At 38.8% G+C, this 26,312-nt stretch overlaps 1 protein-coding gene and 1 long non-coding RNA gene across 2 annotated transcripts in view; one reads left to right on the top strand and one right to left on the bottom strand.

The window, feature by feature from the left end:
* The window catches only part of LOC105386718 (lysine-specific histone demethylase 1A), a 256,675-nt gene that overhangs the window by 81,858 nt on the left and 148,505 nt on the right, over positions 1–26,312 (bottom strand). The gene's annotated exons all lie outside the window — the stretch shown is intronic.
* Positions 21,277–22,018, top strand: LOC125490377. The gene is made up of 3 exons (XR_007267642.1): positions 21,277–21,579; positions 21,673–21,746; positions 21,973–22,018. It is a non-coding gene; the product is annotated as an uncharacterized LOC125490377 (long non-coding RNA).

Here is a 26,312-nt window from a genome sequence, read left to right as displayed (position 1 = left end):
CACGAGTCAGTGGAATTTGCTCTGTTTTTGTCATCCCCCCCCCCTATCGGCCCCCGATCTAACCTACCGCCTGCGTCATCGGGCACTGCCGCTGCCGACTGCGTTCTGTGGAAACACTCTACGGGGTGTAACGTGATACTTTCTATGAGTATTACACTAATGGGTAAACTTATTAGTTCATAGAATATACCACATAACATACAGTATGATTAATACGTCTTCAAGCGTTCAATCCATGATATATTGAATCGATCGTTACTTGATATTTCCACTTTCAGTTACTACCAGAGTTTTAACAGGCCTAGGGTTGTCTTTTTATGGAATTACTGTAGACTCTTGTTAATCGGCGGACCCCACATGTCTGTAGCCTATCTATCCTTTAATGCAATAATATTGAGTCATCAGTCGTTTTCGGAACGGCCGCCGTCTGTTGGACAGTAAGGAACTTCATCTATATATTTTGAGAGATAAAAGAGACGTCTCGGAACTAGCTAAGGCACTTTATTATTATGTTGCCACAAGAGATAAAACAAAGGGTTAAGTTTATTAGTGCCCTGTGGTAACAGTAGATAAGATTCGCAGAAATTAACTCTTCAACGTAGGACGGATCGTTTTTGTCATTTTTATTTCAGTAAGGCATTTAATTCATTTCTGAGCAATTAGAGTATGTAAGAAACCTATAACTTTCAGCAATAAAATCTTATACCGAGGCAATTTCAAAAATGGTTGTGGAATCTTAATGTACTTGTTTTGAAATTTATGGCATTAAATGTTAAAACAGAACATAATAATCATGTGATAAAATTAAATGACTATAATATTTTTACAGAGCGACGTCCCATTGAGGCTTCTGTAATTAAATACGCATTATTGTTAATGATTATTAGATCCGACCAAAAATCTTAAATAACCTGCGCTGCTTCCAATTAAAGATGTCATTAATAACATACGAGATCCTAAATGTCCGGTGCGCAGCATAAATGAAACGAAACTTTAATAGCATCTGCGAATACAATTATACGAGCTGAGTAATTAAACACTACCCACTACAAATTCTAAACGCAAAAACGAAAGCTTTTTCTTGTTCTTTTTACAAAATTAGATTCGCATTAATGAAACGTGGGCGGACAACGACCGATCTAACATCCCCACACAATGGCAGACAAAGGGGCCAAATTCGAAAAATAGTCCCGAACTTTGAAGGCAATTACACAAAATGGACGCTATCAAAGCGAAAAACGGCGTAAAATAAAACCGGTCACGTAGTTTGTTCCCGCGAGAATGCCCCAAACCCGCGCAGCGATGCACCTGTTAATAACGCATCGCGCACCTTTGTTCAACACAATAGAAACTAAATTGCAAGTCGAATTTCTCATATCGAAGAATAGCGCCGCAGGTAAACTGTTTTTTCCTCGCCTAGCCTATGCTCTATTAGCGTCACTATAAAATGTGTGATAGAGTAACGCAGTGCGTACAAGTTTATGGACACTGCATTGCATACAGCTTTATTTCATAAAGCTAATTAGGCATGTTATGGGCCCCGAACTCCGTTTGACACGTGATTAATCCGTACGAAAAATCTCTGCCTAAACTCGGTATAATTTAATTTAACAGTCTAGTCCAACTAGCACAATTAAAAGATAAGATATGAGATATAAAGGCTGTATAAGAACAGTGTGAATAGTTATGGCCGCTTTATAGTGTCCATAAAAGCACAACAACCTCTGTCACACGGCTCTGTTTCGGCGTAACTAAATGATCCGCCTCACACCTAGCTACGTAATTTATTGTCAGCTATAAAAACACTGCTAATTTTCTACTTCTGCAAAGAATTTAAACGCCTTAGAAGTCTTTTTTTACTGAATAGTTAGGTACATCATAATATTATTATATTATTGTCGAAACTATAGTAAGAAAATGAAAAAGAAATATATATATATTGTGAATCCTAAACTGTATGAATGTACCTAATAATAATCTGAATGTAAACCAAAAAGCTTATAATCGGTCACGAATAGGGCCAATAATATTTAGCTGTGAGTACCGAGGAAACATTAACTTTTATAGTCAGATGATCATCAACGGTCGTTATGATGATCCATAGGTATATTTTTTCAATGTGGTATAGATCTCTTATGATACCGATTAGTATCGAATGAATGATGCCGATGATGATGATACTTATCTAGTACATACAATATACTAAAACTAAATTATACTTATTACAAATGCAATAATAACTTTTACGTACTGAAACTAATAAACTACATTAAATTTATGGTTACAAAAAGTTAAGATAGTTGAATTTAACTAAGAAAATGTCAACTACTAATGCAGGGGGATTATAAACAACTGGCGTTTATCATTATAGCAGAGAATTCACTGATAATGGTAAACGCCAGTTGGCAGCGGATATACGTGACCTAACCTAACCTGCCAATACGCAGTCAACACACGATGACTGAGCAAAGTCTGCTCTCCGTACAATATGATCTTGGTCCTATTGGTTGAGCCAGACAAACAGACCATATATCCTTATGTGGTCTAGTAGCAAAGGCCACTTTCGCCTGGCGATATGGCAGTGCTAGGGGACAGTAAGCAGTGGATCGTACGCTTCATCGCACAAAAACCATGACCAATGGCTAACAATGAGTCTGCTGAACCGCTTTACTGATACAACTGCCGCGCGCCAACATATCTTTCAAAGGTTAATTGAATCTGAGATCATTTTTAATGTGCGTAAAAATTCTTAGTAGTTTTAATAAAAAAAAAACATAATTTTGCAATATTAAAGATTTTCATAATATTCTACTTCTACATACAGAAAAAGTATGTCAATTTTTCCTTTATGAAAAATTATCGATCAATAGATAATAATTAATAATGATTATAATATATGTAGTACATTTTATACAACATCACACATCAGCCAACACTTTGCATTGTCTGCCCAAATTGAGAGTTCCAACGTGTAATTCATATTGTCAGTCAGTCGAGTCAGCCAGAAATTAATTTCACATCCAATCATACCATTGAGGCCCGAGGCTGAACTCATCTTACAGCATCACTTGCGTACACGGAACACCATACGCACAACACCATACTAAAATCGAATAGAGATCTAAACGAATGAAATGATACCCTCGACGGGTTTGAATCGAGTGAATTACCACCACATCCGAGAATAATGCCGCGGGTTTGATTGAAAGAGTTGATTCTGTGTTTATAATTACGATTTCATGCGTAGTTATGTGAACAGAGCGATCTCGTTAAGTATTCGTCACGGTGTCGATTTGTGTACAAATGTTTTCGTGTTGACTTCTGATTTACACGTGAGTTCGCCTTGTTGGGGTCGATCAACATCTCAATCAATCGATACAATTGTATTGAACACAAAAGCAAAAGTTTATATCACAATGTTAGGTTATCCAGAATATCTATACGAATATAATATATATGAACATTTTAAGATATTTATTAATTGAAACTAGAGGCAATAAATTGGTGGTGTTTAAGACAGACAATTAATCAAGGCTATTTTGAATAATAGCTTAAAAGCAGGCAAATTTTGTAATTTACAAGTATTTTTTCAATGACTTTAAAAAAATTCCCGTGGGTATTTATTTATAAACGCTTTATTGTACACACACAAACAAACAATATACAAAACAGTTACAATAATTTAAAACATATAGGACGTATACAAAGGCGGTATTCCTGGACAGATTCCGAAAAATCGCGAATAGGTAGATATTGATCGGCGTTCGTGCGCGCATTTACTTTAACTACTTATTTCAGTATACACATATATGAAATAAACATAATTATTTCAGAATTAAAACAAAGTTGTTTTAATTAACGCCAAATCAACACTAACCAAAAGAAAAGGTGATGACCTGCGGTCAAAAAAATAAATAAAGTCGACAGGATAAAAAAGGCAACAAGCGAGATAATCACTTTCGCCAGTCGGCCGGCACAGGCTTGAGTTTTAGCGCGGCCATCGCCATAGCCGGCCAGACTCAATTAAATTCAGTACAACGTCAGTTTCAAATTGTCTTAACAAAGATAAGACGGCCACATTACCCGGAATGCGTGTGATACGACCACGCAACGCCGGAATAAACGCCCCGTGAAGTCATAAAAACGGGCTACGGTAATTCTAAAGGATGCCTATAAATTCTTTATTTTATGATCGCGGGCACATATTTAATTCTAAGAGCATCCCACTGTTTCCTTTTTTGTCACATAAATATAAAATTTATAGTAAATTTTATTCACCTGGTAATCAGTTGTCGGCCGCTTGAAACATAGCCCATTTTCAGATAATTACTTTACTGTAATTGTAGTTCCTTGAAAATGGTTAGCTAAGTTCTTAAATTGGTAAATATTTTAACAAAATGGGCAAATTTAAATTCAACTGTTGACTGTAAGCGGCCCGCCTTCTTGAAAGCGCTGACAACACAATATTCCGAGCTTTTCCCCGGTGCATTGCCCGCGGCCCTCGCGGGGTAGCTTTAAATACCAGAACTTCCTTAGATATTAAACACATCATAATAGATAGCCGACGTCGCACAATAACTACCAACCAATAACGCTTAGAAGTACGCACGCCTCGATCACAGACAAAAGGTGCGCCTAATTGTTGGGACCGAACAAAAAGAACGATTTCTTACATGTTTACCTTTTGAACAATATGCAGAGGATCGATTATAAAATAAAGTTCGACACACGGCGACTACGTCGTCTTGGTCGTTTGGAATATTTTATGCAGATATTTCAACTATAAATTTATTTTAGTGCGCACTTAAAGTCCCATATATTCTGGCTGGGGATAATTAGATTCGATTAGATAGGTAACTTCTCCGAATATATACTTCGGATATTGAAAGGGCTTAAAATATTCGGAATTACTTATAAGAACATTATTTTGTTAACTACAAATAAGCATAAGTAAGTACCTACGTATAAGTAGTTATTATTTTAAGATTAAAATTTAAGTATAGAAATATTCTGTAAACTACAAATTTATTTCAGCATCAACGAATGCTTCAAGTATCAAGACATGTTCATCCTACAGGCAGCGTCTCACAATCTTTTCCGAGCACACAAAGGGAAGCGCAAGCGACTACAGAACAAACAGTGCTCGGGCCCAACGATTTCGGACACAATGCGCGTCGATCCTACACGTCACTGCCCGTCACATTGAGCAGAAACACAAACATTTAAAAAATCATCATGCTGCGATACTCACATAGGCGTGGACAAATAACAGCCAAGAACACAAACCATTGCGCGCCTAGATTCCTGATATAAATGTATTATTTTCTTGATAAACTGAAAATTTTAGTAATTATGTCAGTAGCACCTATCTACAAAGCAAATACCTAATTATACAGTATACCTATAGAATGTACTTACAAAGAACAGGATTAAGATGTTGACTTGGGTGAATTTATACGTGTTTATTCACACACATGACTAAATAGATAAAGGGTAATCTTTAGCTGACACTTTTGGGCGGTCATCATAATTTTGGTGAGGAACCCTAAAGCCTAAAAAAATATGTCGGTTCGGCCCACAATTATCGCACCAGAAGCATAATAGTGACGTTGACAAAAGTAAACATTGTCAGTGACCAGTAGAGAGGTGATTCGTAGAAACATCCGCATTTTCGGAAGCTTTATACAAAGTACCGCTCCGGTCCGGCAAAAAAATAAATGTTACGGACATGCGTCAAACATAAAATAAAACTCTTGGATTGAAAATCACAAAGTGCTGCCAATTTCCATACATTTGGTAATTGTGTAGAGTCAGCCGTAGGATTACCGGGAACAAAAATAGAGTCGGTCTCTTTTGGAACCTTAGTTTGGACCACACATGTAATCCAAATTTCTGTCATTCAGCACACTATTTGTGGTAAACAATATACCTGCCTCTGTCTATTATGATGACTTTTTTTCATATAAAGCAATGTGATAGAAAGATTAACTAATAACAATAAAACAGCACGCGTAACGAAGCTAAAGCGTAGGTAAGATATTCTTTTTGATTTTCAACTAGATGATATTCTTTTATGAAATGAAAAAGGTTCCGTTGTTGGTTCAGGTGAGACCTCTGCTGCTATCGATATAAGTCAACATTTACAATAACGATCCATCTATTGACGATCATATCATCTGAGCGCGAAGCGTTTTGCGCAATGTTTGTTTAGGCCGAATATAAATGTGCATGATATTTTGCAAATTCAAGATGTTCAGTGTTCACTCAGTTTGAATTGCATTTAAATGGAACGGAATGAGATTACTCGTACAGTTTAAACTTTGATGTCCTTATTCAGCTAAACCAACTTTGTATCGCGGGTGCATCAAATTTGTAAAGAATTCTGTATGGGTCTGCCCACTCACAGTGTCGTGGACGCCCATACACGTCCCAAGGGCTCGGCCAGTGACGTCGCGATTCTTACACAATGCTCCTAATTTATTTATTCAACTTATTTTCATATCCTGGAGCAGCGATGCTCTCGTCATATCAATGATGCTGTGAGGAATGTAAAAAGACGACTTAGGCATTCATATTTTGTACAGAAGAATAACAAATAAAATGACGGAGCGAGTATTTAGGAAATCTAAACTAAAAAAAACCGGCATTTTCTGCTAATGCGTTTATTTTGTCTTTTTAATTCATATAAATTTCCGTAAATTACAGTAAAAAGAGCATCGCTCGATCTAGGTGTAACGGTGCCGCGGATCACCTGCCAAGTAACTCAGTCACGTCCGGACCAAAATCGAACATCGAGCGAGGAAACAAACAACAAAAATATATTACTGTTGGACAAAATACTTCTTCTTATTTCTATTGGTGTTGCTAACCACAAACGTCGTCGCTAGGATTAAGAAGTCCGTTTTTTATCCTCAAGATTTAGATGTTTTAAGGTTTGTGAAAAGGATTTACAGACACCCTTTTAAGAATCAGTAGCATTCGTGTCTATTGAAGAGTATCGTTGTTCAAATGTTTCTTTGCCTGCCGGACTAAGACACTTGCAAATCCCTCACTTGGTAAAAAAAGTTAAAAAGCTTTTGCAATAGGTTGAGTGCTCCATGTAATTTACTCCTTTTATTCACTAATCGTTTACAGATAATAAGAAACAATGGCAAACAATGAGCAATAATCGTTTTCCTTGTTCGTTTATGGACTGTGAAGTCGTTTTGTGGAAATATGCAAAGGATACTTACAAATTCTATATTAAAATATGTACAAAAACTGGCCCAACTCGAAATGGCTGTCTCGTATTGCCCGTTTAGTCTCGAATAATAGACAGAAGGAATTAAAAAATAACATAATTTAAATGCTTTATTAAACACTTTGCTGATTTATAACTTATTTGGTACCGCAATTTCCATGACCGGATTCAACAGAATTAATTCAATGTTTACATTTTTGGAATATTTCAACCGAAGAGAAATTCACTCCGAAACGCCTATGTAGCTATTAATTCCGTTTAAGAAGAGAAGAATAGTCAAATGATTGCTACCGATGAGTAGAAACAGACGAGCCATATTACACGACCGTGCATGATAAACGGCCATTAAAACGTCCAGAATTCGAAATAGCACTCAAAACAATTTATAATCGGGCAGTCTTATTTAAATATTAACAGTTGTTTGATATACAGCTTATTGGCGTCTTACGTAGGCGACAGAAATAGCCGGACATACGTGTGAATTTGTACCGGCATTTATAAAAATGATAAGGCGTGTGCTATTACTATTAGTGATTCTGTTTTAAGTATTGCGAGAAGGACGATCCAGTAGTCGGACGTTCGTTGTGTTAATGATAGAGTCGACGCCTACGGGGCGGGGCCACAGCTTATTAATTCAAGAGGAAATTATAAAATAGCGCGGTCGAGTCGACGACGCGATAACTTGCCTAGCCGCGCTCAGACCCTCTAGTACGGGTTTTGCTATTTATGAAAACGAAAAAAGTTTACGTTTTCTCCTGTCATCTGCATACATTATCTGTCAAAAGTTTCATGATAATTCATTAGAGGCGCCACTTAGTACGCGAGAAAACGTAAACTTTAGTTTTCGACAAACTATCAAACCTGTAGGTACTAGACCTACGGCTCTCCCGTCCTTCCAGCGCCGCGCCGGCGTATCATTGACCTCCTACTCACAATAATGAGATGTCAATGCAGCTTTTAAAAATACAGCTAACTAATTTGTTATCTTAACGATGATTAATAATATTGACGCGGCTACGCAAAGCCAATTTAAGGAACCCGTTACTTTAAGCGGTGTTTTAAACAAAACAAGTATTAGAGGAAAGTTAATTATTCAAAGATATTTGTCTTATTTAAATATACTATTACTACCCTAGATTGTAACCATGTCTGCTGCGTCCCCCTTGTTCAATTAATTACACTTAGTAGTCAACTGTTTTGCTGGCAAAAGATTAATTGCTTACTAACAAGGGTTAATTGTCCTTACAATATCGTTACCAACACCCATTCTCAACAATTATGTTCCCACGTTTAAAAAATAAATGGATACAAATAAAAACAAATTAAGGAAAAGAATAAGGTAGATTAGTTAATCACACTTACATAACTAGTTAACTTCACATCTGACTCGTTTGTTTGTCTATTTACTGCAGTCACCTTAATTTAATCAGACAACAAAGCATTTGAAGACAAAATATTATAGTCTGAGTAAAATAATGAACTGGTGCGGTCGAGCCGTCCCGCGTCTATTAATCACAACACGCGTGTAAACCGCAAACACTACATCATCTTCATTGTGGTATTTGAGATTCCTCATCCATACCGTTCGAGTTCATTGGTAAAAACACACGCCGTCCGAAGAAAGATCCGATCAAATCGATCACCGTCACATGCCTAAAATAATGCCGGTTGGAGATGCAGCGGACAGTTCGCGTCAGACACTTCTTGTGGAGATGAGTGGTTCTGCAGCCAGCACCCGGCACCCCAGTGAGCGCCGATACCGCATCAAACATGGAATTCCCTCGCAATCGTAAACTGCCGACGAGGACGTATTGATAAGAAAGATAAACTGTACTCGCAATAACAGCCAATACAAAACAATTTACATCATGATGTATCGATGAACGATATCGCCGAGACAATAGAACGCGAGGTTATGTAGCACTATTTATTATTCAGTTGCGAGGTGTATCATACGATCGGGAGCAATATCGGCGCCGTATGGTATTATGAGAGACAGGGCCCTCAACGGATTAGAGGAGCCGAGATTGTATTGCCTCTTGGGTATAAATTATTTATGTAAATTTTTTCGACCGGCTCGAAATTGTATTTCAGCATCGACGTGATTAATGCTGTCGGATTTTTCACTTGGCCTCTCCCTAACGAGACGATCAAACAAATGACGCTGCGATTGGTAAGCACTCGGCCGAATGTCTGCTGGGAATTCATTAGAGTCCTCTCTTCGGAACCAAAGAGGATAATACCCGTGATTTCACAATATTGCCCGTCAGACAAATACCATAAAAAATAAGAATTTATTTTTATATTAAAAGCTTTATTAAAAAAAGCTTTATTTCACAAATAATAATAGGTGTACAAAGGGTGGACTTAATGCTAAAAGTATTTTCAGCCGAGTAGAAAGAAAAAATATATTATAGGCAGTGCAAAAAAAAAAAACTAGTACAATAATATTTTATATCTAAAATACATACTTAATCCAAATAAATGTAAATAAATAATATTATTCAGTCACGCAGACGAAAACGAGTTGCTATTTATCATGCATCGAAACTAAAAGCACAATGTCTAGCACATATAGGATGACGCTAAAGGATCCTGCTTTAAATTACGTCTGAAGAACCTTATTATGAACACAATTTATAGGTGAATCGTACGCCGCACTCGAGTGATATTTCCGACAGGCAGCAAGGGGCTCATGCGTTTAATGAAATCAAAAGGATTAAGAGCATCTGCCTGCTTGTTATTCAAATCAATTGGGAGCTCGTTTGATTGTAAAAAGCTACCATAGATAAGTGCTGGGTGTGGTTCGTTTATAACAAAAGCTGCGGGAATCGGTAGCCCAATCAACTAACCAGTTATTAATGATATGAAAAATAAGGTGCATACAAATGGAAAGCTTTAAATTATAAGCTAAGCAGATGTTGAAGTGGATGAAAAGCAGTGACGCGCCCAACCCAAATCGTAAATTTACGTAACGAGAGTACGAAGCCGAAACAAAGGAAACATTCAAAGACGATAAATGTAAATTGTACATATTGAAGTGTTATTACATGACTTGAATCGAAGAGGAAATCCCAATTTCCGAAGTTGTGAAAGCGAAACAGAAGCAATTATCCGAGTCCGTATTACACGTTTAAACAAACACGCTGCGTAAACATTAATGAGAACACAATTCAAATCCAGGGGAGCTATTGGAACCTTAAATGATTGCAAGCCATTCGCGTAAATGAATTTTGAATGAGAACATCTCGGAACACGAGTACTTTGCGTCTCCGCGCCGACGACGCCTCATGTTTTCTCAGCGCAAACAATTGAACATCTTACAGGCACAAAACAAATTACTGGAGTATTGTCAAGGTGCTTAGAAAATCTGGTAACAATTGTCCTGCCGAGTTAAATCCTCGATAAAATAATTGTTGTCTTTAGACAAGCCGGTTGACTGGGGGAAGAAAAATCTGTCCTAATTGGACCGAGCCGCTCAGCGCGACAACATAATGTGGGGCTTTGTTGTCTGAACGAGCATTCTTCCCGACTGACTGCATCGAATCAAGTCAGCTAATAACGATGGGAACTTTTGACAATTAATCTGACGGACATCTTCAATGTGGCCTTTAAATTGTGTAAGGACAACTGTATACAGTAAGCATGATAATTTAATCACATCGGCCTTTGGTAGTCTCAATGCTGTTGAATGACTGGTATTTTATCGAAGTTCCAAAGGACGGGGTCAGTGCTTTTGTTTGCCTTTATACATATTTTATGAATAAAATTTCCAGAGTCAGTTATGGGTTGTTCTATACTTACCTAACGCAAAGGTAAGGGGGATTCATTTAAAACCACAAGAATAACACAAATAGTCGAGTTAATAGTCGAGTATCGCAACCCTTAATAAATAAACCACTAATGCTAGGATACATTTTACATACTCACTTAAATTCGAAGAATTCCTATGTCACCCATAAAAGGAATTGTCAGTTGTTGCTCGGAACACATGCTCTATTTTAAGTACAAAACTATACACGGTCGACATGCTGCCTCGACGAAAATATTCGTTGCCCCATAAACGGTGACGCATATATTAAAGGGTTAGAAGATCGATCGAAAGATTAGATACGAACGTTAGAGAAATACAAACTAGTTTAATTCGAATCGCCCATCCCAAAAAGACAGGGCCGCTGTTAAAACAGGATAAGCTAATTTTAAATATTTCATTGTTAGAGAAAGCCTCTTGTATCGATTGATTGATCTTTGGAGCGTTAAAATTAGACATCAAGCTAGTTGATAAATACAAAGTACCTACTCGTATAGTTCTTATCACTAAAATGGAATCCCCTCAGGTAGTTATCACCAAAAACGTGCTTGAGTACTTGCTTCTCTTTTTAGGTACACAATAATTCGCAAAAAACATAGTTAAGTATATCTTATTTTTACGGCTCTTGACCGCGATAGCATTAAATGTATTTTATAAGCAGATTACAAGGGTTTCTTTAGATCCGGTACCCAAAAAGCTTAGCACACGCTCCACGTAGGTACGACGCGCAGACCCCGCGGCCGCCGGGCTGCAGCGGCCGTGCTGGTTGTAGAATAGCGATTTTATATAAGTAATCAGACTAAATTATGAAAAATGTATCTGTAACTGTTATTACTTTTCTTTTTCTACACCAATCATTAGTGATACTCATATGTTTTAAAGTCAAAAATAACCCTTATTTTAGGTACTTTAATTCAATACTTTTACAATAAGTTGACTTCAGGCAACGGTAGCAAAGTCCTCAGCACTCTAATTAATACAGTCATTTCAAGATCAGTCACAAAGCATCACCAGCAACTAAATAACCGTCCGTGACTTTGAACTATCAATATTTATTCTCAACTCGCTAAATCTTATCACTACGACACGAGTCGAAGGAATAAAAAACATAAAGAAGAAGAGAACAGTCCAAGGCAGGCGCCCGGGGCAAATCGCTCGGCAAACATTAGCAAAGCGGGCGTGAAATTGTCTACTCGCGGGCCGCGGTCCACTCTGCCCCGCATACATTACACACTCCACTGCTACTGCACATTCGGAACCCAGATATCCCGCCGCCGCCGCCGCCGCCGCCGCCGCCGCCGCGATATCTTAGGGAGTCGCTACGCGCATCGGTTCGGGATTTTGAAATGTTTCTCTTGGTATTCTGTATACGTCAATTGGTTTCAGTTATACATTACACACTCCAGTGGACTGCACATTCGGATATACCGGTACTTTTAAGGAAGTCGTGGATGTTTCTCGAAATAATTCGGGATATTGAATATAGGGATACTATTCGTATTTTACTTTAGGCTTTCTTCTTTTAGCGTGTCGACGACAAACTAACAAAGGCAAAACGATACTGCTCCGCACTCCATTGCTCTGCTTCACTCCATCAGCAGATATGTCTACAGCTTTGGCTGCGCCTAAGCCAGTGAATTCTACGACTCTGATAATCTCATAGCTGAACAATCAGCAAGGGATAAAAACGGCATTCAATATATTCTGTAAATCGCGTTATTCTATACCTATCATCTATCCTTTGAAATGATTCGAAACAATATATTTATACCTGCATTTCATGGTCGATAAAAAATCCATAAGCAGCAGGGGCGGGCAGAAAGAATCGACATTCTGTTTTTATTCAATAACCGTCCCATTTTAAGGACGATTCGTATTACATAACCCTTTGTTATTTTCAAATTGACTCAAACCGAATGCTATTAAGCTTTTTCAAAGATTTAAAATCCTTTTTATATGGTAATGTTTTTATAAATGCCTCATATTTGTTAGGTCCACATTTTTAAACTCAGTTATGTAATAAAATTTAGAAAATAAAACTACAAACTTTGAAATTATAATCAATCTTGAAAGAAAATTACAAGTACCGCTATTCAAAGGCATGTTTACATTTAGAACTTATAACTTAAATTACTTTTTATACAAAGAAAGAAAATGAAGAGAACAAAACGAAATTAATCCGTCTGTCTCGCTATTATGTAATCAAAAATGACTTTGATATTAATCACTCAAACGTTCTTGATACAAAAACAAACAGCATTTTAAACATGATAATTTGGCCGAAGGGTAAATCCCGACGAGAGTGATTAAATTGGAAGAAACTTAGGCAATTATGGACTTACAGCAGTAGGCTTAGCGATGAGTCGAGTGGTCTAAATTCAATTAAGTGCCATTTATATTTATTCAAGAAGACGAAGGCACTTGGACTACGACTGAACTAGAACACGCAACATGTCGGTCAAGTGGGTGCTCTATCAGGTGTTTAAAAACTGTGAGAACCGCCGTCTCTAGTCGGAATAGTTCAAATAGAGTCAAATTCACAACACAAAGCACATAATCGAAGAAAAAAAACTGAAGAATACCTCGCGAAACGTCTCAGCCAATACCGATCACGAAATCGAGAAGAGCGTTCCATTGAATCCTTTGTCGCAGCCATTTGATTAAAGTGGAGGGGCCGCAATCACATGCGAAAGGCTTGCGCCGACGGGAAGTATCGCGTTTACAAACGAAACACCGAATGCATTGTCCCGCCGCGGCGGCAAGCGAAGAATACTCCACGGAACACTACCCCGGGTAGTTTCCGATGAGCATTCGCAACGATACATGATCTGCTAAAGGAGAAAATGAAAACGATACCGACGAATCTGAACCGCCTCTGCTTTTAACCTTTGATAAGCGTTTAGGGTGGCTACGCGAAGAATAAAGAGTGCTATCAATTGAAGTGTGAGAATGTAACACTTGACAACCTTCCATTACCTGCTCGACTTTCAATAAGTATCAAGGATTTAGAAATTACTAGCACCTTTGAAAGTGTAATACGATAAAGTTAACTTTACTCGCTTAATCCAATGCTTATAGGGCGGAGCAGGAATGACGATCATAAAAAATATATTTAAACGCCTTTGAGATCACACCGATAGGTATACTTACTTAGACGAGCCGCATAAAATCTGACAGCATTATCTATACGACACTCACCAAGATACTCAAGATACGGTGCGGCATAAAAAATACAATGTTGCATAAACTTATTGAAACATAAATCGCAAACAACTCGAAAAACCACTTAACGAGAACAGTGCATGAAGCCCACGCTCGCTAAAACCGAAAAAATGTTCCACGCAAAAAGTCAACAAGACTACGCAGTAATTCATCGCGAAATCACCCTTTGGATCATTACCGCGGCGTGGATTTACGATCACGTGCTAGCCGCGGACGAGCTCCATAAGAAATACAAGTAATTAAATGTTTAAACGAATGTATAACGAGAGTGTCGCTGCAGTGGGCTCGGCTGCGGAGCCCGACCGCGACACTTATTTACGATGAGTTTTCGCGGCGGGGGTTTCCACGCCTAATTTCACGGCGCGACGCTGTCTCTGGGCGATTTATTTAAAATGAAATTTTTTTGGCATGCGCCCCGCTGGGAGACAGCCGATAATCACCCGCGGGCCTAGATTGGACCAGCTGGACGCTGATTAAGACACAAAACACCTTTGCGATTCCAACCACTTATTATGCGTAAGCTTTACTAAAATTGTGCTCAATATTTATAGGGCTTTAATTTATTGTTCCATATAAAATGCTATTTAAAATTCATTACAACAAATAAAAATATACCGAACAGAATATTTTACCCATTGGCAACAAATACGATATTGCCATTTTAAATGTCCATATTTTGCGTCCCAAGAATAAAATTGGATCGAAACAATCGGAAAGAACCAATAACAATAAATTTAAAATAATATTATGAGCTTTCCGCTCGGATCTCAAGCCAATATGCTGTTAACACGTAAATACACTTAAACGACTTGAGCGACACCTCATAATATGCATTTATTAAATGAGGACACAAAACGAACTGTGAGAATTGGAAATAACTAACTGGATATCGTGTTCAAGAATTAATTTTACTCTTCGCTTATAATTAATTGAGTTACGTCAAATATTGATAAAGAAATCGTCGACAAACGAAAAAATATATTTCGACAATGTCCTGTCAGCCTTCGCATGCATCATAAATCAAAGTGAAACAACCATGTGATCGCTTCAAAATCTGAATGGGGACGACAGGGCCGGCAATTAAAATTAAGAAACGCTAATTCGATTCCCGAAGCGTTGGCGTTGGCGGGAAAACGCTCCGCGTGTCAACTCGGACAGAATTCATTATTGGTGTGTCAAGCGTCTCGGGCCGGTCCGAAATCGGAGTTGCACAGAGTTCCACGCGCAGTTCAACAGCCCGCGCTGCCTACGGTAATTACCGGCCGAGCCTTACCCCACAATCCAAGGGGATTCTGTCAAACTTAATCGATTCGCGCGTCAAACACTGAGGCTTTAACGGGCCTTCGCAAATCCATCACCGCTAACGACTTAGAACTTCCCCCACGGGCTAAATTTTCACTCCGTGTACGATGTACGTGACAACAATTTCATAGGAATGTGGGTGGCGGCCAGCGCTGAACAATGTGTGTAGGCAGTGCAATTTGTTGCGATCCTCGATATGAGCCAGCCTGCGTAGGAACTGCCTATTAATTCTACTGACGTATCTCGCCGTACCTAACTCGCGCTTAGCTGACAGAACTAGTCAGCTGCAGAGATGGAGGTGATAGTGATGTATTGGATTACAATTAACATATCGAGCAGTAGATCGGGAGAGGCTTTTAATGTCGCGATAAAACGGGCAGCTGAACGCGTTCTACAGATAACGACACGTTTTAATGAGTTGGGTTCGTTGAAATGTGAGAAACTCTTCAGTAGTAGGAAGTAATTTTTAAGCTTGATATTTGAATGTACTTTTATTTTTTATGGGTGTCGGTTGACAACGTGTTGATTTAGTGTGTATTACTTGTATTGAGTCGGACAATTGTAAGTGTTTCGAGTGATTTAGGAAATGTTGTGATGACAAACTAAACAAACACGTAGTGAACGGCGCGAAATGAGCTAAGCGCTTGTTGACCCGCGAGAGGTGTCAAAACTCCACGCCTGCGCCGCGCCGCCGTGAGAATGTTCTCTACAAATAAAACTATAGTTTATTCTAAATAGCACGTGTAATGAGTGATTGCTCTTAACGGTTCACTTCACACTTGGGAATATTGGAAACTTTAATGCATTTGCGCATGCATACTTAAATACACAGCGCTGTAAGCAATTAGTAGAGAGGAAATTATATCTTCTCCATATTTGCCTGTGATATCTATAGAGACCAGAAAAAACTCATTACAGCGATAATAACAGCAGAACACTGTAACAATACACTATAGATTTACAGAGTTAAATTATATGCATACAACGACGTGCTTATTGCCAAAAATAAATTTCTACCAGCCAACCTTTGATTGGTGAATAAATGTATGTATAAATATATGTATAAATGAAACTATTTTAATTTATGCACTAAATAAGTAGGTAACATAGTTACTTAATAGGAGTGCCCCAACAATGTTTTATTATACATAGACTAAGTTACTGACAATAAATATTTTGTATTGTAAAAAAACAGTGAAAGAAATTATAAATAATATTTTATAATAATACCTAATCCTTCACGCTCTTTTTAAGAGATGGTGACAGTCGTACGGTCAGGGGCAAGCTGTTCCACTTATCTTTAACGACCGCGAATAAAAGATGACCGGTTAGTCAAACGACAAGAGATTACAATCATAATTTTTGATATCGACTTATCTAGCAGTATCGGCTGCCCAAACGACTCCCATAAATGCTTAATCACGGTAAAATTACGTCTTTATCGCTATAGAAATAAATATGCATGTGACCTTTTTAATAAATTCACCATTCAGATAAGCTTTAATATGGAGGGGTCATTTAAATCCGCGATCAGAGCATCACTTACGATATCTTTCCGATTTATCAAATATTGTTAGTGGAGTTTATGGTCATGAGATATGACACAAATGTAGCGGGCAATATTTGGTGTGAGTTAGCGAGTTGGCGCTACATGCAATACACTAGGAACCACGAAACTTGACTAATATGGCCGGCATCTTGCATTTATGGACGAATGTTATGACAGGATTCGGAACGCGACCTTTCGCGATAGACGAATAGCGACCGAGCTTTTCACACATTCCATCCACGCCTCACCCCATACCTTGGTGCATTGGTCATGTTACGTGGTCCGTAGTGTAGCAGTCGAATCGTATTTTTTTAATGAGTCGTAAAGCGTTGCCTCTACGCGCAGTGGGCCGACCGCCGGGGTGGACAAACTCATAAATTACCTTATGATATTCTCCTCATTTACACCTAGTTTCAACATGCGTGTGCCGCACGCTGTCGTTTAACTACCGTGGCTGCATTACGTAATTACGAGTTATTGAGACCAACTGCGTTGATGCGACAAACAATCTCGTTTTAATGAATCACTGCGGCTGATTTTACTACGTGGTCTTACAAACATCCTCTTTCGTTGGTGGCGTTACCACCTATTTAGTTTTTTAAATGATTATTACATAATTATTTTCAGATGAACTATTTTAATTGCCAAGTTTAAGTTATAACAGAGCCATAAGAAAGTTATAATTAGCTAAAAATACAAGGGGGAAAATATTAATTTGAACTAACTTATTAACTTACTTATTTATCAAACAACGTACACTTGATTGTGCAAACTTATTTTAAAAAAAAAACGGTCTTCTAGCCTTCCTTATCTGAATGGAGGGTGTCTCACTAGATGCTTCATTTACCTATTTGCCTGTTCGTGGACTTCACTCGAGAACTCTGCATTAATTGTTATCGGTTCATGTAGTTTTTTCTTTTAATCAAAATCGGTGGAGTAGTCAGCGTTCGTGTTTCTAAACCATACAGGCATGATGCACTGGTTGAAGAGTTACAGACCATTCGGAGTCGGAGGAATTGTCGATGAGAATACAAGGAATCATTCAGAATTCAGCTTAACCCACTTGCAGTAGGATTGCCTACTACCCTGCCCGCGAGGTAGACATAATCCTCCACAACTCCAATTCACAAACACTCTAATAACTCCTGAATATAAATAAACATAATAAAAAACAAGTATTTTAATTTAGAAAATACCGTCACCTTAATATGTTTGAATAATGGGACCAGATGATAACAGTGAAGCTACTCAAGCTACCAAAAATAAATAAACAGCTCTTATCACACCATTTATCTGCAAATAAATTAATCTGCTAAATCCTGTTCAATATTTTCCTATACTAATACCTACCTACTAATGTGATTTGTTACTTTGGCAATTAAGATGTCATCGAAGCGTTTGGATTTATATACGGCAATTAGAATTGTACATCTCGGATATGAATATTGATTAGCGAGGAAACATTCTCTAACAGCATCTTATTAAAGCTTGTCACTAAATGGAAACACATACACCGACTAGTCAATACATTCAAAACACGATTGACCACGAAAACAAGTATTCAAAAAGTCACATAAGTCGAACATTTCTTAGTGGAATCAACAATGACATAATATCACTAAGTGCCCTCTTGTTCTCTCGGTTGACAAATATTTGTTGAAATATCCGACAAGACGACTTTATTTACAAGTAATCAGTGGGAAAATTTGAACCGGACGCCAGCATACAACTGAAAAGGTTTTAATACGAAGCATTTTCGTGTTAAGCTCTACCTGAAAAGTCTAGACAACAATAGTGTAAACATACAAAAGTATCGTCAACAAAACCCCGAGCGCCAAGTTACGAAACCCGGAAATAAAAGTCAAATGTGACGGGCGTAAGTCACGGCAATGCTTTCCGCTTACATTGGTAGATTTTCCGGAAAAATAAAAGTGCAATACATTGAGAGAGCCCCACAGCGGGCCGATACTCTCCGGAGAACATACGCAATAACGCTCAATTTTAGAGAAAACAACGATAACTCAAAGTTGTGCACAGTCCGTCGTCTGTGTTCCTTTCTTCCGGGCAATTTCTATTACCATATAGACGCGCTACTTTTCAATTCTTTTCCATTAAACTTGGTGCATCGTGCGTTCCGCCGTCTCCGTAGCTATTCAGAAAACACATTTATAATAAAATGCTCTTTACTCGACCGCCGCGGTCCCCTGCGACTGACATTCTATTGCGAATTTTGAACTATATTTTTCGAATAGAAAGTACTGAAGCGTCCCGGGGCACTGAAACTTTTATTTTGGCTATTTAAGTTAAGCCAGTGCTTTCGGCGGTGAGTGAAAAGAAAACAATTATTTGCTTAATATTGAAACATTTAGTTAGGGGCATGAATATTTACAAGTGTACCATTTTGTAGCTCGCACGCTGTGTTCAGTTGAAAGTGCTTATCGCCGTGGGAATTGTGCACTACGAGGATAATTCATGCAAACTACAACTTCAAGAGAACGCAAAACCATTAATACAAACTAGCTAAACTAAGTACGCATGTTATTATGCTAAAAGTTAATAGAAATTTAAATTAACTCAATAAAATCTTGCGAAATGCTCATATCCTTCGAGGGACTACAATAAAGTGTACAACGCATACTTTATCACAGTTTAATATTTACACCCATGAACATTTTACTGCTCGCAAATCTATTTAAAAGGATTCCTAGCGAAGAGCGTAGCCTTTGATCCTCTGAGACGTTGGAGCGGGCGCGTTTGTGAAGCTATTGGTTCGTTTACGTTTCGTTTACCTTCACACATAAAGGAAAACACTATTACGTAATATTATAGGTAGTATATTAATTGCTTTATTCAGTTGCTTAAATTGTAATATATCGCTACTATAAATGGAAAAAAAACAGCGCTTGGCTAGTTTTTATTTTTTACTATTATTTTAGGATAAAGCAGAAGTGAAAATAATAATATATACACTCACGGGCAATGAAAAGGTTCCACTGAGAAAATCACCAAATTACTTCTAAACGGAAAAGGCTAGCTTAATGCCGTCTTCTGGAATATTGAAGTACATTTAACAGAGCATCAGAATATTACCAACTAAAATTGGTAATATTTTGTACCAATTTTAAATTAAATCTTTGAAAAAATTGGGGTCGTTTGTTGTCGGAATTTTGTGAGTGGAACTTTTTCATTGCCCGGCAGTGTATATTATGTATTAATGTCTGTTTATTGACTGTCAGTGTCATTTTGTATTACGTTTGTACAGGCCAGTGCTTTATTGCTAATATTTTTGGATAAAATAATATTTGCCAGCATAAACCATAAACAGACATAGAATAAACAAGTCTTTCTTTGCAAAATTTCCTTCATTTTCGGCTCTATAACCCGATAAACGGTTGCTGGAACTAAGTCCAGAACTTGATATCCTATGAGCCGGGTGCACTTATCTTTCCACTTGCCTGCATCCGCCGCCCATAGCGTCGGGATGCTCCGTTCCGGATACTAACACCAAAATCCTGGTAAGATTTGGACCAGTTTAATTTAACATGTATTGAGAAAACAAACATGGCATATGCTAAAGATTGGATAAAATGCTATAGGTAGTGTGGCTTCCTCATACACAAATGAAAACATAATAGATGGATAAAGATTTCTAAGAAATAAATTAAAATTTCCTCACGTCATGCCAGAATGTAAACGAAAGGATTAAGTCCGACCTCACAATTTGTCACAATAACATTTTTCATAACCAAAACAAGATCCAACAAAGGCCGGGTGTGTACCGTACACAGAATCCTGGTATTCTTCACAACAATAACATCTATATCGGTAGCTCCTCGGCATTATCTGTCGTGTTTCACAAAATAAATAATACTCCTTTATAATACAATGGGAACACAGGACCAACTGTACGCAGTTTGATTCAGGACAGTTAGTAAAAAAACAACATTTATCAAAACGAAGATGGGTTCCACGAGATATAATTTTGTAACTATTATTAACCCTTTTGAAAAGCGCATTTCCAAAGGATCCCTTAGGAGCACAACAAAATCTACAGATAGTAACTTATTTATTTTATGAAGCTGCAAGTACATTGTTATAAAAATATATATTCGGTATTAAAATTTAAGTAGGTTCAGAGTAATATTTGAGTGCGTTGCACCATTTAACTTTAACTATTACAAACGTCACATCGTCTGTCAAAGCATCGGTTAAGCGAAAAATTGGTTGCACCATTCAACTATGGTTAAAATGACGTCATAACTTTAACGATAACCATAACCACCCAATGTTGGCCGGTTACTGCTATTGTTAAAGTCAGGTAGCTGTCAAACGCATTGTATAACCTCAAAGTAACAGTATTACGTACAAATATTAATATTAAATAATTCTTATCATGTCGCTTCTACGTGAAATAGAGCTTGAAACAAGTTCCTCAGAAATTGAGATTGAGGTGGAGTAAGTACGGAACTTACGAAATATTAAGAGAAAGGTGTACTTTCAGAGAACTGATAGATTCGCAACTTGGGATGAGAACTCGTTCTTAGATAGGTTCCAGGTCTCAAAAATGTGGCTCGTGTGTTGGCTTTAAAACTAGAACCTTTCTTACTGCCTCCAACGACGAAGTAAGTACCAATGCACCTATTATTGTGTTGTAGGTGTAATGATCATCTTCACCACCAAATAAGCGTCCATTTCTAGCCATGGGCTCTCCCAAGGAGCGAAACAACACTGTGCCCTCGGCCTTCCTTATCCAGCCACTACCAGCTACCGGCCGGCTGCCGGTCCAGCGCAGCAATCTAATATCAAAGTAACTTACGTAACTCTTTAATTGAATAACCTTGTTTTCAGAAATTTTGCAATCACTCAAATACAGCAATTTATCAATGAAAATAAGGACAGAACTAAGAAGAATGCAGCCCATTATAGTGGCTACGCCATAGCTGCATAATACATATATTATGTAACAAAATGAGAGACCCTGTACCACCAGCTAGGTTTTTTTTATGATGATTCATCATCTGATGAAGAGGAACCTGTCTATGCAGTTAACAGGAATGTTAATAAAAATAAAATATTTCAATAGATTACATCGTTAGTTTGAATTTTGTTTAATTTCAACTTCATCATCATCATCATCATCAGCCAATAATCATCCACTGCTGGACATAGGCCTCTCCCAAGGAGCGCCACAACACTCGGTCCTCGGCCTTCCTCATCCAACCACTACCCGCCACCCGCCTAAGGTCATCAGTCCAGCGGGCAGGAGGGCGTCCCACGCTGCGTTTACCTGCTCGTTTCAACTTGTTAAGAATTAATTAATAATAAACCTGAGTCTACTTTGTCGCGGGTTTTATTGATGATAATCTTTTGGTCAATATTTGGAGGAACAACAGACTTAGTTCCTATGACATGTTGACTTTGAGTGCTTTGACAGAGAATGACGGCTACAATGTACTCTGTGACGGCTTCAGTCCGACAGCTAGATTTGGTATTGCCTTACATAAAAACGTTTCCCACATTAACTTTGGGGATAATTATGTCTCAAACGAATAGCAACCCTAATAACATTAACAATGACCGACGATTTGATGGTGCAACACGTTGCAGTAAAATCTTAACTGTAACGACTCTGTCATTGCTAAGTTTAACCTTAACTATTACGATAACCGGCATGTTGATGCAACCCACCCTTACACACCGCCCCTAATATGTTACTTTGTTTCCGTAACATATAAGGTTACCGGTAAGAGATTGCTCATAGCGATAAGGCCTTTTGTACTTATCATTATTATTTCTAGTATATAAGTATGACTGATTTATATAGTGTTCAATAACTTATATTCTACTCGTATTCAACTCTAATGTAACAAGTGATAATGAGCTACGTTACACGTGATATCTCACTAGTCTCTCCCCGGTAGATACGGAGGTGCGATGCTCGTCGCGATACCATCACACCGCTCCCCGTAACTCATGTCTGCACCGAAGTTTACTGGGTCCGAGGCTGCAAGTCGGGCACGACGCGAGATCACGACCGCCCCACGCCGTCAACCAATACGTGTGCTGCCCCCCCGATATTAGCATAACCTTTACCGTTCGTTTGATGACTCTCTCAACTATCATGGAATAAATGAAACTCATTTTTAAAGCGCGACGTACGAATTTATGGCTCTGTTTGCTAACCAGCGACCTGCGCTATTAATCATGACTACGTAGCAATGAATTTAACTATCCCTGACGTGAATGTCTGCTCTTTGTCACGTATGAGGGTGCTAGTGTAGAAAGATATGCACTGGTGTAGATCGTCGGTGATATAAGAAGGGTATTAGAGGCAATGTTAAGTGATCAGTCAGAGTGTAGGGTGCGCGTTAATCGGCGGTGACGTAAGTAGGCTCGCGGGGAGTTAAGAGGCACGCATCATTTCCCGGCCGTCCGGTCCGATTACCTTCCGCGCGGTGACGCGGGTCCCGGGCCCACTCACTGTCTCTTCAAACAAATTACCTTCTAAATATCCTCACCACTGATCCACGCTTCCAATCGACCCGTCCTTAAAGGTCGATGAACAATAAAATCTACATCATTGTTACCAAACAAAATATGTGATGGTCTCCTGCCGAGAACCAATAGACCTTTGAAAGAGGTCGAACATTTAATTTCGATTTTATAATAAAGGACATGTTAAATTAGATAAAGGATGGGTTGTATTAGTGTCGCGTCATCCACATTAGTAATGCGCCTCCTGGTGGGGCGTCCCCCGCGAGCGTGAAAAGGACACAGTTTATACTTGTAGCGAGGGCCGACGGAAAAAATTACAAAATAAATAAATTTAAAAAGACCGGGCCTCGGTTGCTCTCGGAAATATTTATTCAAATAAGTCGCCATCAACCCGAGCGTAAAAGTACGCGGAGGGTTGAGAGAGGCTAGCACTTTTATTAATATTAAACGAACGCTTCAGTTGACACAAATTGGCGATAACCTAAGTGGGTATCATAAAGAATTTTGTTTGTCTTTATGTTTATTGTTTTTATCTTTGGAAGCATTGTTCGAGATTAGTTTTGTCCAAGAAGCTTTTTTCCGTACTCAATCTTCTGACTTGTTACATGTAGAGGAGATTGCAGCCAGGCGTGTGTAATGTGTACATGTTGTGGCATGCGATGCTAAGATCTAGGCCTGGCACGTTCGATCGACGGTGAAGCTCTCGGCAATCGATGGCTAACTGTAAATCGATCTGTGTGAGAAAACAATCGGCGGCCGGGGCTCGCGGCGCGGCGGTCGCCACGCCAATATTATCGCGCCATAAAACAATAGAGTAAACTGGCCGTCTCTGCCTCGTGCCCGGCCCTGCACGAGCTGCGCCGCGCCGGAACTCTCCGACCCGCAACTTTACACCCGAGAAACTCTATCTTTACATAAACTAAAAGTCTTACTCCACCAGGAACCAAAATAACTAACCTTTTTCGTGTCTACTAAATAGCACAGCGTCTACAAAACTGTTTAATGTAAATTGGCCTCGTATTATATTGCAAGCGTTATTTTGTTTAGATTGGGTTGTTTCAACGAATTCACGCGCTCGGCCCACAATAAAGCAGTTAATTAAGCGTAATTTATATAAATGGGTTCAGTCGCAATTTGGACAACAAATTATCTGCGATAGGCGATCTCTTACGGACTCTTCACGGAACGACTCTATTTATTCTTGCCGCTTAACTTATGCCATGTTACAAGAAGCTCGTAAGTCTTGAGAATGAACATTATATTAAATAATGTGTGTCGGACTCTAGCTTAACGTATTACTTTGCTGCATATAAGCATGCACGCTCGGGATGACGCGAGATGACATAATTTTCTACTTCAGCTATGTCAAGACTCGAGAGCAAAAAAGCGGGTCTTGCTAGACGCGTACAGCTAGAGCTTCTGTAGATTTATTGCCAAGATATGCAAAGTAAGCGTCAAACTGAGCATTTTTCACCCAATTTAGACGAGGTCGGGAGCGGCGTCGGGAACTATCTAATAAAAAGTTTGTCGACCGCGGATCACTTCGGCGAACGGCTAATGTCTGTAATTTGTTGGACGCATCGCTGACACAGCGCTGACGGCCGCGCGGTGACTCACGAAGAAGAATGCTGGGGAATGTCAGACAAACGTCGCGTTGCGCTATTTCATAAAAGGAGAGACGAGAACAAAGCTCGTGGCCAATTATAATAGTTGGGACACGAACTGTATATCAGCCGTGGCCGAGGTTGATGTCGCGTTCAAAATATTGCCAATATTAATTTCGTTTCGGCGCCAGAAATGGAGCAATGCAATTAACATTCAAAGGTCGATGATTATGAAGCATGTATGTATGTATGATAGGTGTTGTCAAGGAGCGAGGTGATTCACATCTGAGGAGTGTGACGGAGGTGGCGGAGTGGGCCGCGCCCCGCTGCGCCGGCGCACCCCGGGACCCCAACAGTTAATCAATCGCCAACAACCACATTACCATACGACATAATGTAATGCGAATGGACCCGTGCCCAATGCGCATATCCCCTTAAACGGTTTTTCGACTTCTTTGTTGACCGAAATTTATGAATTCCTCGGACGCCCTCGTATCACGCTTACCGTCGCGGATATTCGCCAATGTACTTTATTACATTGTTTAACAATCGCCTTCGAGCATTTTACATGAAAAAGGAATACCATTGAAATATTGGGACAGTGCGCATTTTTGTAATCGAGGACAGTAAGTATTTTATGGTTCGGTTGCCACTTCACTGGTGTGCTGCTGCAGGAAATATTTGGGTATAAAGTTCTACCAATAAACTTATCACGGAAAATATGCATGCTATACCTGAGTGATAGCAAAAACTCATTATATTAATGTAATATTCAAATTGAGGTTTAACAAAAGAGTCCCGTCCCATGGAGTAGATTCCAAAGAATGGGTCGACATAGGTAACACAATACGCGCGCCCTGCGCCGCATGCGTCGGGACTCGCGACCCGGCGCGGGCCATTCCTGTGACGCTAGGGGAAGTAAACTGTAAGTAATGAAACTACAGTGTAAAATGAACTGTGACGGTACGAGAAGCAGACTTATTAAATGTAAAATAAATAAATGTTATTAAAATAATGATTGAAACATGTCCTCGAACGTAATTTGGCTGAGAAATAGCTGATGATTATGATTAGACAGCGATAGTTTTA

Source organism: Plutella xylostella, chromosome 23, assembly GCF_932276165.1.
Source record: "Plutella xylostella chromosome 23, ilPluXylo3.1, whole genome shotgun sequence".
Taxonomy (NCBI): domain Eukaryota; kingdom Metazoa; phylum Arthropoda; class Insecta; order Lepidoptera; family Plutellidae; genus Plutella; species Plutella xylostella.
Note: the sequence above shows the minus strand (reverse complement) of the source record. Positions and strands in the feature narration are given on the sequence as shown.